Raw genomic sequence first — 14240 nt, 5'->3', positions numbered from 1 at the left:
GTAAAGTTGTATGAAAGGCGTTAGGAATTCTCAAAGACGGTGGTAACTTGACTTTGTATGACACAGGGTTGAGTACCTTTACAATGGGAAATGGACCAATAAACTTGGGAGCAAATTTCTTAGAAGGAACTTTGAACCTGAGATTGCGCGTAGAAATCCAAACTTGGTCTCCCACTTTGTAATTCGGTACAGCTTTACGTTTTCTATCTGCAAAAGATTTATAACGAGCGGAAGTTTTGACCAAGGACTTACGTACACAACTCCAGATTCTAGATAGACGTTGAAGCTCTTGATCTGCCGCTGGAACCTCTAGGGCTGGCAATGGATGGAACTCTGGCACACGAGGATGAAAGCCGAAGTTAATATAAAAGGGCGTAGATTCTGAAGATGAATGGAAGAGATTATTATGAGCAAATTCTGCCAATGGAAGGTAATCAACCCAGTCATCCTGTGAGGACGATATATATAGCCGGAGAAATGTTTCAAGGTCTTGGTTGACTCTCTCAGTTTGTCCATCTGTCTGAGGATGATATGCAGAAGAAAAATTCAACTTGACATTTAAAGATGAACAAAGCGACCTCCAAAACTTGGCCACAAACTGTGTTCCCCGATCAGAGATAATCTCTCGAGGAAGGCCATGCAACTTGAAGATTTCAGAGATGAACAATCTGGCTTGTAAAGGGGCTGATGGTAACCCAGTTAATGGAATAAAATGTGCCATTTTCGAAAATCGATCCACTATCACCCAAATGGTATTTCGCCCTTTTGATGGAGGTAGATCGGTCACGAAATCCATTGAGATATGAGTCCATGGTTTTTTGGGTATGGATAATGGATGTAATAAACCTGGTGGAGAACTTCTTGGACTCTTATGTTGGGCACATTTAGGACATGCTGCTATAAACTCTTGGACATCGGCTTTGAGACGTGGCCACCAATAAGACTGTTGAATAAATTTGAGAGTCTTTAGAACCCCAGGATGACCCATGAAGGAAGAGGAGTGAGCCCAGGTAAGCAGCCGTTTTCGAAGACTTGTGGCGACAAAGGTCTTGCCAGGCGGAGGAACTGGAGAGGTTCGAGTCATTAAAAAGGACGTAGGATTCACAATGGCTTGATTCGTGGTAGCATCATTTAATTCAGAAGAAGCAAAGGACCGGGAAAGGGCATCTGCCTTTTTGTTCTGAGACCCTGGACGATAGGTGAGCTTGAAATCAAATCGTGTGAAGAAAAGCGCCCATCGAGCTTGTCGTGGATTCAAACACTGAGCTGACTGCAGATACAGAAGATTCTTATGATCAGTATAAACTGTAATGCGATGTTGTGCTCCTTCTAGAAGGTATCTCCACTCCTCAAATGCCAACTTGATGGCAAGTAATTCTTGCTCACCGATTGCATAATTACGTTCTGCCGGGAGGAACTTACGGGAGAAATATCCGCAGGGATGGACCTTTTTATCTTCAAAGACTTGTGATAACACAGCTCCTACTGCTTCTGTAGATGCATCCACCTCTAGTAGAAAGGGACGATTCAAATCAGGCTGTCGAAGAATGGGGGCTGACCCAAAGGCTTGCTTTAAATCAGAGAAGGCCTTGATTGCTTCAGAAGACCAGTTCGTAGGATTTGCTCCCTTGCGAGTTAGGGCTATGATGGGAGCAGCTAACGAAGAATAATTCTTAATGAATCTCCTATAGAAATTAGCAAAGCCAAGAAATCGCTGAATCCCCTTGAGAGTTGTAGGAGTGGACCAATCTCGGATAGCTTGTACCTTACCGGGATCCATACATAGCTCAGATCCAGAAATGATGTAACCAAGGAACGGTATGGAAGATACTTCAAAAGTGCACTTCTCTAACTTACAATAGAGTTGATTTTTCCTCAGACGTGTCAGTACCTCTTTAACTTGGTGACGGTGAGACTTTAGATCCGTAGAGAATATTAGGATATCATCCAAGTACACTACTAGACACTTGTAGAGAAGATCACGAAAAAGTTCATTCACATAGCTTTGAAAAACTGCAGGTGCATTACAAAGACCAAAAGGCATTACAAGGTATTCGTAATGCCCATCCCGGGTATTAAAAGCAGTCTTCCACTCGTCCCCTGCCCGGATGCGGATTAAATTGTAGGCCCCTCGGAGATCCAATTTTGTAAACACAGTAGCTCCCTTTACCCGGTCAAATAATTCTGGAATTAAGGGTAATGGGTACTTGTTTTTCACAGTGATCTCATTGAGTCCACGGTAATCTATGCATGGTCGTAACCCACCGTCCTTCTTCTTAACGAAGAAGAATCCGGCTCCTGCAGGTGAAGAAGATGGTCTGATAAATCCTTTGGTTAGATTTTCCTGTATATAATCAGACATAGCTTGCGTCTCTGGGATGGATAGCGGATAAATTCGTCCCCTAGGAGGTGTTTTACCTGGAACCAGGACGATTGGGCAGTCCCATTTGCGATGAGGAGGTAGAGAGTCTGCTGCTTGTTTACTGAAAACATCCGCAAAGGATTGATACACCGGAGGTAGGTCGGGAAGGCTAATTGACCGGAGAGGTACAATTGAGGCTAAACAGTCCTTGGTACAAGGTTTACCCCACGAAAGGACTTCCATTGTTTGCCAATTAAGTTGAGGATTATGCTTCTGCAGCCAAGGTAAACCAAGTATCACATCTTGAGAGGCTTTGGGAATCACGTAGAAGGAGACGTATTCGGAATGGAGCACACCAACTTTCATCTTGAGACTTACGGTTCGATGAGTAATTATACCATCTGGAATTCGACTTCCATCCACTGCTGTAACAGCAACAGCTGCTTCCAGAGGCATAGTTTGAACTTTAGACCGTAAGACAAAGGCTGATGAGATGAAGTTCTCGGCTGCCCCGGAATCTAGGAGAGCTGAAACTTTCACTGTAGAACTTGGAACTTCTAATTGAATAGACAAGGTCGGCTCTTTCCCAGAACGTGATTCTAAAGTAACTCCTAGCTTAACCTCTCTTGAATAAGCTAGGAGCGAGAGTTTCCCGGTCGGAGTTTGCAGAATTTAACTAAATCTTCGGAGGACCCACAGTACATGCAGAGGTTACCCTGTCGACGACGAAGTCGTTCCTCCTCTGTGAGGCGAGAGCGCCCAATCTGCATAGGTTCTTCTGTCGTTACCGGAGACAGTGATGAAGAATCTTGTCGAGGCCTAAGATGATAACGTGGACTGGATCGCTCTGCCCTGGATTTCTCTAAACATCGCTCCCTGTAGCGTAGGTCAAGTTTGTTACAGAGAGAAATCAATTCATCCAGTTTAGTTGGCACATCCCGGATAGTTAAATCATCCTTGATTTTCTCTGAAAGTCCATTCCAGAACGCGGCGATCAGGGACTCCTCATTCCAGTTTAACTCTGAAGACAACGTGCGAAACTGAATAATATATTGACTGACAGGACGTAAACCTTGACGTAGACGGAGAATCTCCAAAGATGCTGAGGTGGTCCTGCCTGGTTCGTCAAAGATTCTCCGGAAGGATGATACGAACTCCTTGTAATTAGAGAGGATAGGATCACCTCTTTCCCATAATGGTGATGCCCACTCCAGAGCCTGACCGGAAAGGAGGGCAATAATATATGCAACCTTAGAACGAGCTGATGGGAAACTGGCGGACAACAGTTCGAACTGGATCTCGCATTGATTCAGGAATCCTCTGCAAAGTTTTGGAGTTCCGTCAAACTTACTCGGAGAGGGTAACTGCAAGCGGGACGTAGGCAGCGTCACAGGAGAAGCTGTAGTGGTAACTGGGACAACCGGAGTTGGAATCAGGACTTGAGACATTTTAATAGCCGTATGAAGAGTCTCTAAACGGTCTGCCATAGTTTGCATAAACTGTACTATTTGTGTCTGTAAAGACTCCTGGTTTTCCAGACGGGAAAAGATATCTGACGTAGCACCGCCTCCTGCGAATTGGTCACTTGACGGATCCATGTGGCCAGTGCTTACTGTCAGGTCCGGGTGTTTTTGTGAATCCGTTAACCCGGGACCAACCACAGGTGTAGGTGCTGGGGTATGAAGAAAGCAGAGAGGACGAAGAAAGTTCCATTTAATATATTTATTGAAAATAACAATTCAGTAAAATGGTAAATGGCAAGTTATTAATCACCATAATATACTGACGTATTGCATGAATAATAGAAATAATATGCAGGATAAATCTTAAAGAAAAAATAAAAGAAATGTTCATGGAATTGCGTTTAAAACAGGCTGGAGAATAAATGTAGAATTGTCCAAATATAAACAAGCTTTGATGCTGAACAGTAGAATGTGTTTAACTGGGTAATGCAGACATGAAGAAATAACTGTGAGGATTTGCAATGAAGTTTTGAGAGGTAACTGAGAGACTGTGAAGAATTATCCTTGTAATGGCAACATAGAAAGTAAAAGTACTAAATTGGGTTACTTGCGAGTTCCGGAGATCACTGTGAAACTGTAGCAGATGATATAAGTGATGAACGGGTTAAATGCTGAGCAGAACAAACGAACAGCTGAAGTTAGTGGAATCCTCCAAACTCTGTATGGTTGAAAGCAGGCAGACAGGGTTTCCTCATGCAAGACTCTGGGAATCCAATTGTTACCAGTAGGTGAGTGATTAACTGACAGCACAGCGGGGAGCCGGTGGATCTTTTAGCAGTGAAGGCTGCAGACGGACCTCTGGGAACAGAGGCGATATCTGGACCACGGGAATCACACAGGAATGCACGGAGAGAGCTCAAAGCTAGAGCACAGCGTTGATACAACAAAGCACTGGCCCAGAGTAACATAATCCCAGCCTACTTAAAGGCAGCACAAGCACGGGATTGGCTTACACCTGCCCACAGGTGTTTTCACAAGTGCTGTGTATTACCTATTTGGTCTCCAACATGGCCACCTCCTACACAGCAGACACACCGCAGTGCCTTAGGCCATTTGGTCCCCGTACTCACAGTTCCCAGATTCTGCATTACCTGTGCCACCGATCACGCCGCGTCCCCACACGGGCGCACAGCACCGCGAGCAACCGCACTGGCAACGGATGAACCCCAGAACCCGCAAAGGTAAGAGACCGGTTCGTGACACTGTCTTTCCTTATAAGTGAGATTAAATTTCCCATTCCTGGTGTCAATTTTAGTTAAATCATCGTGTACTAATGTGAAAAAAGTTTCCAAAAAACTACCCTTCACATGGGCTGGGTAAAAGATGGATTTTTTTGTTTAAAGGGAGTTGTCACTTCCTGCTCATTAACCATATTGGTATCAGTTTCCTTACTCAAAAATAACTTTTTTATCGTTAACTTTCTTATATATTTTTGTAAGTCCACGAAAGTGGCAAACTTATTAATGGTATTTGAGGGAGCATATTTTAAGCCCTTTTCAAGGACTGTAATCTCTTCCTTTGTAAGCAGATGGGAACTTAAATTAAATATTTTTACTTTTCCCTTCTCTGAATCAATTTTGTTAGTTTTCACCTCATTACCATTATTCTTTCTCCTCTTTATTCTCTCTTTTTTCAATTTTTTCCTCCGGGAGTATTGTTTAAGTTTCTTATTTTGTTTGCCTCCCCTTTTACCCCTACGTTTGTATGCAATTAATTGTGTCTGTATCGGTTCCTGTCCCGATCTAAAAAAGGGGTCTGTGGGGTATCATTGTCTTCCCTCAGACTTTGAAATCTATTGGTATCCTACATCCCCCTTCTAGGGGTCCCTTTTCCAAAATTCCGTTCCTCTCCCCTATCTTTCCCTCTCCAGTGTGGGCGTGATTCTTCCCTTCTGTTGATGTTTTCTAATCTGGAGTCTAATCTTCCTTCTTCTCTATAGTGAGACATACCTTCACCAGGGTTGTCTCTATGAGGGGGGTCTATATCGCTTCATAGTGGGATTACCCCAATTCTGTTGTCGAGAAGTCCAATTGCTATCCTGTGGAAGGGTCTTAAAGGCCCTATCGGGGGGTTTCTGTTATGATCTCTATATCCCCCACTCAGATCTCCCTCTTTAGATGTTTCTTTTGTGATTTCATATTCTTTACTCAAAGCTACATCCCTTTTGAATTTTTTCACTTTTCGATCTACTAAAATTCTTTCATTTTTGTTAATGCTATTTTCTATCCGCTTCTCTAAATCATTATATTCCTGTGTATCAAGAAAGGGTATCGTCAAGTCCCTTAGGGATTTTATCTCATCTTCTAGTTTACTTAATTCTTCCTTTCTATCCCCAATTATGAGGGTCATTAATGAGGTGGAGCATTCTTTCAGGATGGATTCCCACGCTTTTTTAAAGCTCTCACTTGCCGTGGTAAATGATGCATTTTTCGTAATTACAAGTCCTTTAGAAATCATCTGGTGGGAGACATACCTTAACCAGCGCCTTACTACAATATGGTAGTAAGTTTTTTCAATCTGTAGAATCCATGCACCTCCTTCCGGTTTTCTTGTGTATGAAGAGGTTCTCAGACCTCAGACACGTTATAGGTACCGGAAAGAGAAATAGTGGGCAAAATAGTGTAATACTGTTTAAAAGTTTAATGACATACAAGACATGTATTAAAACAAATTTCCAACACAGTATCACACAATTAAGGTGAAGACTTAAAATCCTGCAACTGACACCCTCAGTGTCGGTGGGAGTAATGGCTAATTACCGGATCTTTAAAGAAAACGGGCTCATAAGAACATGATGGACGTAAGTCTGAGCAGAGTAAATCACCAGGCTGCAGCTCCGGGATTCCTCAATCACAGGATTCTTTCAAAGGTCAGGTCAGTCTGTCCTCCTCATCGTCCACGTCTGGGGTCAGTTCAGGAAAATGAGCACCCACGTGTTACGACCCTCCCCGGGTCTTTCTCAAGGTCAGCTCAAAGTTCCAATGTCTCCCAAACAATCTGCCACATATAAGAACATCACATCCAAATCCTATTGGTCCCAGCGCAGCTGATCCCTATACATGCATTAACTAGAAGTCTGTGGACACTTGCGCTAGGACCTCCCCTCGTCACCATCCGGAATCCCTAACAACTCCAATCACAATCAGTAACCCGCCTGACGCGTCCTTCCGCTTCCGCTCTATCGCGTTTACATCCAGTGACGTTTTCTCTTATCAGTCATGCGTTCCACCGGCTCTTTGCACTCCGACCATTTCCTTTCCGGAGGTCCGATTACGTGATGTCACAAAGGTCGTATGACTGGATCTCCTTCAACACATATATAATAATAGGTTGGTCGAGGCAGTGACTGCATCATCCGTTGTCATGGTGATGCGTCATAGAAACAAAATACATCGTCATGCAGGAAGAATACTGGTGTTCTTGGAATTTTCTATCTCTCGTTCTGGTTTTCCAGACGACCTTAATATAATGGGAGATATGAGTATTGAGAGACATAAAAATCTACAATAAAACATCCTCTTCCTAAAGTAGGCATCCCCCTCCTCACTTCTACTCTACAGGTTATTGACCTGTGGCGAGCCCTGTATCCAACGGAGCGAGAATACACCTGTCTCTCGGCGGCGCACGGCTCTCTCTCCCGCATTGATTATTTCTTCATCTCGCATGCTCTTTTTCCCCAGGTAACGGACTGTTCTATTACCCCCATCTCCCTGTCAGACCACGCATTGATATCTATGGATATCCATTTTCCTGACGACAGAGACTCGACTAGGTTATGGAAATTCCCCTCCAGGTTTTGTCGCTCTTCTACTTTCAAATCCTTCTTGGAAGCTACTTGGGATGATTATTGCTCTACCAACTCTGAACATCTCCAGACGGATCCTTTTCTGTTCTGGATGTCGGCAAAAGCCGTTCTCAGAGGAGCGATTATGTCTTTCACTGCAGCTTCCAACAAGAAATTCTCCAAGCAGTATCTGGGGCTCCAGGACGCTCTCACCAAGGCCTTCCAGGCGTACAAACAGGCACCTTCACCGGCCACTAAGCAAGCATATCTGCTCACTAAAACCCACTTTGACGAACACATTTCCGAAATGGGGGATAGATACCTTTTTTCTGTCCACTATAAATTTCATAAATTCGGGAGCTTTCATACATTTAATCATAACTACTTGTTGCAATGTCCTACAACTTAATAAAAAGTATCAAATGAATCTACACATTAATCTGGTTGCTTTAATACCAAATATGACATGTCTATCTTGCTCTGCTCCAATAATACACATATATGACGTTACTCCATTATATAATTTTAAATCATTATGATGTCTGGCGCTTGATATTATTATAATTATGTGCTGTATGAAATATGTGTCGAATCCATCTCTGTGGCATGTCCATGTAAATGCGTGTGTTACCATATATTGCTGTGCTCCCTGCGCGTATTTGCAAGCATAGCGACTTATATGTGTGGAGTCTGTATGTTCTTTCTATGTAATATTTTTAACTTCGACATAAGAATAAAGGTCAGCCAGCTGCGTGATAACAGAGCATGGACTACACCAGTGGTTTCCAAACTTTGTAAAATCATGGGGCCGGGCGTGGCCTGGACGGGCATGGAGTAGCACTTGCATTATGCAGCTCTCCAGCCACGATATCTGTCAGTAATATCCTGTTTCCCCCCTGGGTCTGATGTCTAGACCATAGCTGCCTGATTGATTGGTGCCCCCCTCCCCCCGGAGAGAAGTTGGACTGGTGGCTCCCGTCTACCGTGCTGTTTGGAGCCGTTTTGAGCAGTCCCCTGGCGTGCACTGGGCCCGAGTGTGCAGCCACGTGCTCGCGCTCTCCATGAACCCGGAAGTTCGGCCCCCCACCGCCCGCTGCAACCAGTACAGGCGGGTGTGTGAGGACAGTGCCTGCCGCTCCGTCTGCCGCGGGGGCGCCTGTACACTTCCCCGTGCGGCCACTCTGCCTGTCCTGTACTGCCAGCCGCTGTTAGCCCGCAGATCGCTCCCTGGACGCCGTCCCTGCCTGCAATCAGTGTGAAGCCTCAGGTACTCAGGGCCCTAGATTAACACTGTGGGGAACGCTACTGTTGAAAGCCTGTGCTGGGTGTGCTGGTGGATGGCTGCGCTGGGTGCATCCTCTCCCTTCTCCATTTCCTCTGCTGGCTTTTGTGACTGTCTGCCTCTGTCCATTGCACTGCAGGGTGCGGGCTCCCTTGCATAGCCCGGGAGACGCTGTAGTGGACCGACTCTCCGTGCGTACTAGAATTGCTCTGGTGGAATACTGATTCGTTCCCTGCTCTAGCCCATACACATCAAGTTCCATTAAGCCGATACTCGGCGGTGTGGCCGGGAGCCCTGGTCCTACTCTTTACCTTTATATATTTCCCTGCACCAGTGGGCCTCTTCATAGTGTGCTGGACGATCGTCCCCCTTCTTTGCCTGCATTTACTTTGATATATCCTGCTGTCTGAGTGTTGCGACACCGTGTTGTCCAAAATGGTGGGCGGCGCGGCGGCAGGTGCGATGGAGAAGTTTGTTCGTAACCATGGCCCTCAGCAGCAGAAGGGAGAGACTGTGCGATCTGAGGCATCACCCCCATCACCTGCGTACAGTTCTGCCTCCTCTGAACCGCCAGATGCTGCATTACAGAGAGTGCTAGATGCGGTGACTGTCAGTGAAGCTCGTTTGGCTGATAAAATTGGGCAGGTGCAGTCTGATCTCTCCATTATTCATCAGGATCTCCAGCGGGTGAGGGAAAGGGTGGGAGAGGCCGAGACCCGTATCTCCAATGTTGAGGACTCTGTTGTCCCGCTGGGACGGCGTACTGATGCTTTGGAATCTCAGATGACTGATGTGCGCAAAAAGCTGACGGATATGGAGGGTCGCTTACGGCGCAATAATGTCCGCTTCATCGGTCTACCTGAGAAGGAGGAGGGCTCATCTCCTGAAGCGTTTCTCAAAAAATGGCTCCGGGATGCCTTTGGGTCCGAGGAATTTTCGCCTTTCTTCACCGTTGAACGTGCTCATAGAGTTCCGATGCGCCCATTACCCCCGGGGGCCCCACCCCGTACCTTCATTGCAAAATTCCTCCATTTCCGTGACCGGGACATTGTTCTGAAACTTGCTCGCATGAAAGGCTCTTTAAAATGGAACGGGTCGCCAATATCGGTCTTTCCGGATTTTGCGGTGGAAGTGCAGAAGGATAGGGCTCAATTACTGCCTGTTAAAAGGAGGCTCCGTGAACTTGACCTGCCATATGCTATGCTATTTCCATCGAGACTGCGGGTGGTGGCTGAGGCTGAAACAAAAAATTTTGCGACTCCTCGTGAGGCTATGGTATGGCTAGACAGACGATTCCCGGCAAGGCGTGCTCTTGCTGATCCTTGATTCTTCCGTGGAGCTCTGGTTGCCGGACCCTTATCTTTTGATGTATCAGATATGATTATATGCTGTTTGATGTGGGGTAGCAAGTTGAGGGAGTGATAATTATTTATTTATTTTTTTTCCTCCCTCCTCTGCTGCTCATTTACCACTGTTTAGCTATGTTATTGGGTGTTTTTATTCTACCTAATCTGATATGTCTTTTCTTAAATTTATTTATTTTCTCTTTTGGGGGGGGGTTTATATATGTTTCGATATATATGGTTCTACATTATCCGTATATGTTTTATTTTGTGTGTTATGCAGACCTAGGGGGAGGACCTCTATGATTCACCCTTCATTTTTTTAGGGGTGTTGTGGTTGGTGGCTGGAAGCTATCTGTTGTTTCCCGAGAGCCATTATATTCTTGGCCTCGTTTAGGGTGTACCTGCACCAGTCCATGGTGTGACGAATTTTTGTTTGTTATATTTCTTAGGAATTTATATTTTGTTTTGGGATCCAAGTATGCTACATGTTGGGGATGGTATACAGGGTGGGTTCCGGTATGAATGGTCGACCATGTTATGGTCGACAGTCATTAGGTCGACCACTAGTGGTCGACATTGACATGGTCGACATGGACACATGGTCGACACATGAGAATGGTCGACACATGAAAAGGTCGACATGAGTTTTTTGACTTTTTTGTGTTGTTTTTTGCGTAAAGTGACTGGGAACCCCAATTAGTACACAGCGTCCCCTCGCATGGCTCGCTTCGCTCGCCATGCTTCGGGCATGGTGCCTTCGCTCTGCTACCGCTACGCTCGGCACAGATTACCGTTCCAATCGTAGTCCACGTGGATCGTAAAGTATGGAAAAGTTCCCCAAAAGAAAAAAAGTTTTAAAAAAACCATGTCGACCTTTTCATGTGTCGACCATTTTCATGTGTCGACCATGTGTCCATGTCAACCATGTCAATGTCGACCAATAGTGGTCGACCTAATGACTGTCGACCATAACATGGTCGACCATGTGAACGGATACCTACAGGGTGGGGGGAGGGGAGTTGTTCCATGTTTTCTGTATGGAAGTTTCTGTTTTGATTGTATATGGTTTGCTGCTGTATTGTTTGGGCACTGGTGTCTGGCATTTGCACACTTGCATGGTGGATTTGGCTGGCTGCGGGGTAAGGTCCTTATTATGCTATCTGACTTCTCATGGCTGGGCTTAAAGTAATGTCTTGGAATGTGAGAGGGCTCAAAGATAAAGTTAAGAGGTCTCTGGTACTTCGACAGATTAGACAATATGCTGCTGACATTGTCTGTCTTATGGAAACTCATTTGGTGGGCGATAGGATCCTTTCTTTGAAGAGACCCTGGGTGGGATGGGCTTACCATTCAATGCACACTTCTGCCTCTCGTGGAGTTTCGGTTCTTATTAGAAGGACCGTCCCATTTGTGCTGGAATCTATACATACGGACCCCTGGGGGAGATATGTATTTTTGAAATGTAGATTATTTAATGCTCCTGTATTCCTTCTAGCTGTATATGTGCCTCCCCCTTACTCTTCTGTTGTTCTTAAGAAAGCTGCTGGGTTTATGGCCTCGTATCCCGGTATATCTGTTATTTGCCTGGGGGATTTCAATAATGTGTTGGATGTGGCACTGGACAGGTTCTCTGTATCTACACCTGTTGCGTATTCTGGGAAATCCGCTTTTGCTGATATGGTGTTGGGGTTGGGCCTGGTCGATCCCTGGAGATTGAGACACCCGTCTCTTAAACAGTACTCCTGTTTCTCTCATTCTCATTCTTCGTTCTCTAGGATTGACCTGGCCCTCCTCTCGAGCGACATGGTCCCTTGGGTTTGTGGTATTAGTTATGAGACTAGGGGCATATCGGATCACTCCCCCTTGACCTTTACCTTAGACTTCCGCTGTTCTAGGGGCCAGGCCGTATGGAAGTTTAATTCATTTTGGCTTGTACACGTGGGGGATGGCTCTGAATTGGTGGCCACCTGGCGGGAGTTCTTTGAAATGAATATTGAAGAAAAAGCTATTTCTAACTTATGGGACACGTTCAAGGCGTTTCTGAGGGGTACTCTGATTAAACGGGTGTCTAGTTTAAAGTCCTTTTATAAGCATCGGGAGGCTATGTTGGAGGCCCAGAGTGTTGCTGCGGAAGCACAATATTTGCAGGACTTTTTGGATAGTTTTAAATTAACCTGGCTATCGGCCCAAAGAGAATGGAAAGATTACTTAATGGAAAAGACTCAGCATAGACTCCTCTTCCCATACCTTTAATGCTACTGGTGATAGGCCAGGGACATATCTGGCTTCCCTCGCACGGGGTGATAGAACAGCTAATGTTGTGATTGAGATTGTAACCTCGGATGGTGTTTCTCTGACGCCAACTCCACAGATTGCGTCTGAATTTGTGTCTTATTATAGATGTTTGTACGGTTCCAAATTGGACTGTTCTTCATCGCAACTAGACGAATATTTAGATACCGTTAGTTTTCGCACCTTGTCCTGTGAAGCTTACGACCTTTTGGAGGCGCCCATCTCATCTGAAGAAATTATGGCCGCTGTTAAGGCCTCCCCTAGTGGTAAGGCCCCGGGTTTGGATGGCATACCCTCTGAGGTATATAAGCAATATTTGGATTTCTTCATCCCTCACTTATTTGAGTTATATAGCCAAATTTTTGCACAGGAGTCTCTTCCTCCATCTATGGCGGAGGCAATGATTGTGGTTCTTCCTAAACCTGACAAGGATCTTCGGAAAGTTGAGTCCTATCACCCTATATCCCTTTTGCCCACTGATATTAAAATTTTGGCCAAGGTACTGGCGGGTAAATTGAATACAGTTATCTCTCATATAATACACCCGGATCAAACGGGATTTATGCCCAATAAATCGACTTCTATTAATCTTAGACGTCTATTTACTCACAGATTCCCCGCAAAGACTCTTCCTCCGACCTCCTCTATAGTTATTTCATTGGATGCCGCTAAGGCTTTTGATTCTGTGGAGTGGGATTATTTGTGGGAAATTATGCGTAGATTTGGTTTAGGCCCGAATTTTATTAGATATGTTCGATTAATGTATTCTTCTCCTTCAGCCAGAGTAGCGGTAAATGGTTTTGTGTCTCACTCCTTTCCTTTATCTAAAGGTACGCAACAGGGATGCCCATTGTCCCCTACCTTGTTTGCTATAGCTATCAAACCCCTTGCACGCCTCCTTAGGGCGGACATGGGGATCTGTGGTTTTAAAGTGGGTACTCGGGAGGATAGGGTGGCCTTATATGCTGATGACATTCTGTTGTTTGTGGATCGCTATGCTGAGTCTATGCCTAGGATTTTGGAAATTATTACCGAATTTGGGCGATACTCTGGTCTTCTGATTAATTGGGAGAAAACCTTTATTATCCCACTACGGGGCGAGATTCCTGCCTCCCCATTGATTGCTCTCCCATTACGGTGGGTGGACACATTCAAATATCTGGGCATTTGGGTGTCTAATGATCCTCAGATATTTTCCTCCCTTAGGGGGATATCCAATTAGGCCCGATAAATGTTTTTCTCCCGAGTTCTGGCTGTCACGTGGTACATTTTTCGGGTGCTATCTTTTCAACGTATCCTTTTATACACTTTCCACCACATTTCTAACCAAATTTTTTTCGCTTGTTTTTCTATCTCCCGAAAAAGTTTCTTTCACAATGGAAAAGTATACCGTTATCGCAAAAATGGTATCTAATTAGAGGCGAGTGATAAGTTTTCGGATGAATTAGCCTGTTTTTCCCACGTAATGATTTCACCTACTCAGACATGGTGAAATGTGGTGGGAATGTTTTAATTTTGTTTCCATTCTTATGTCATTTCAAAGGTTGAATTTTTTTATGGCAGTACCTGTTTTTTTTTTTTTTTTTAACTCCCTGAAGTATGTATTTTTTATGATATTTTAAAATTAATATTATACTGTAAAATCCCATAA

This window comes from Pseudophryne corroboree, chromosome 5, assembly GCF_028390025.1.
Source record: "Pseudophryne corroboree isolate aPseCor3 chromosome 5, aPseCor3.hap2, whole genome shotgun sequence".
Taxonomy (NCBI): Eukaryota; Metazoa; Chordata; class Amphibia; order Anura; family Myobatrachidae; genus Pseudophryne; species Pseudophryne corroboree.
The sequence above is the reverse complement of the archived record's forward strand: the minus strand, read 5'-3'. Positions refer to the sequence as shown.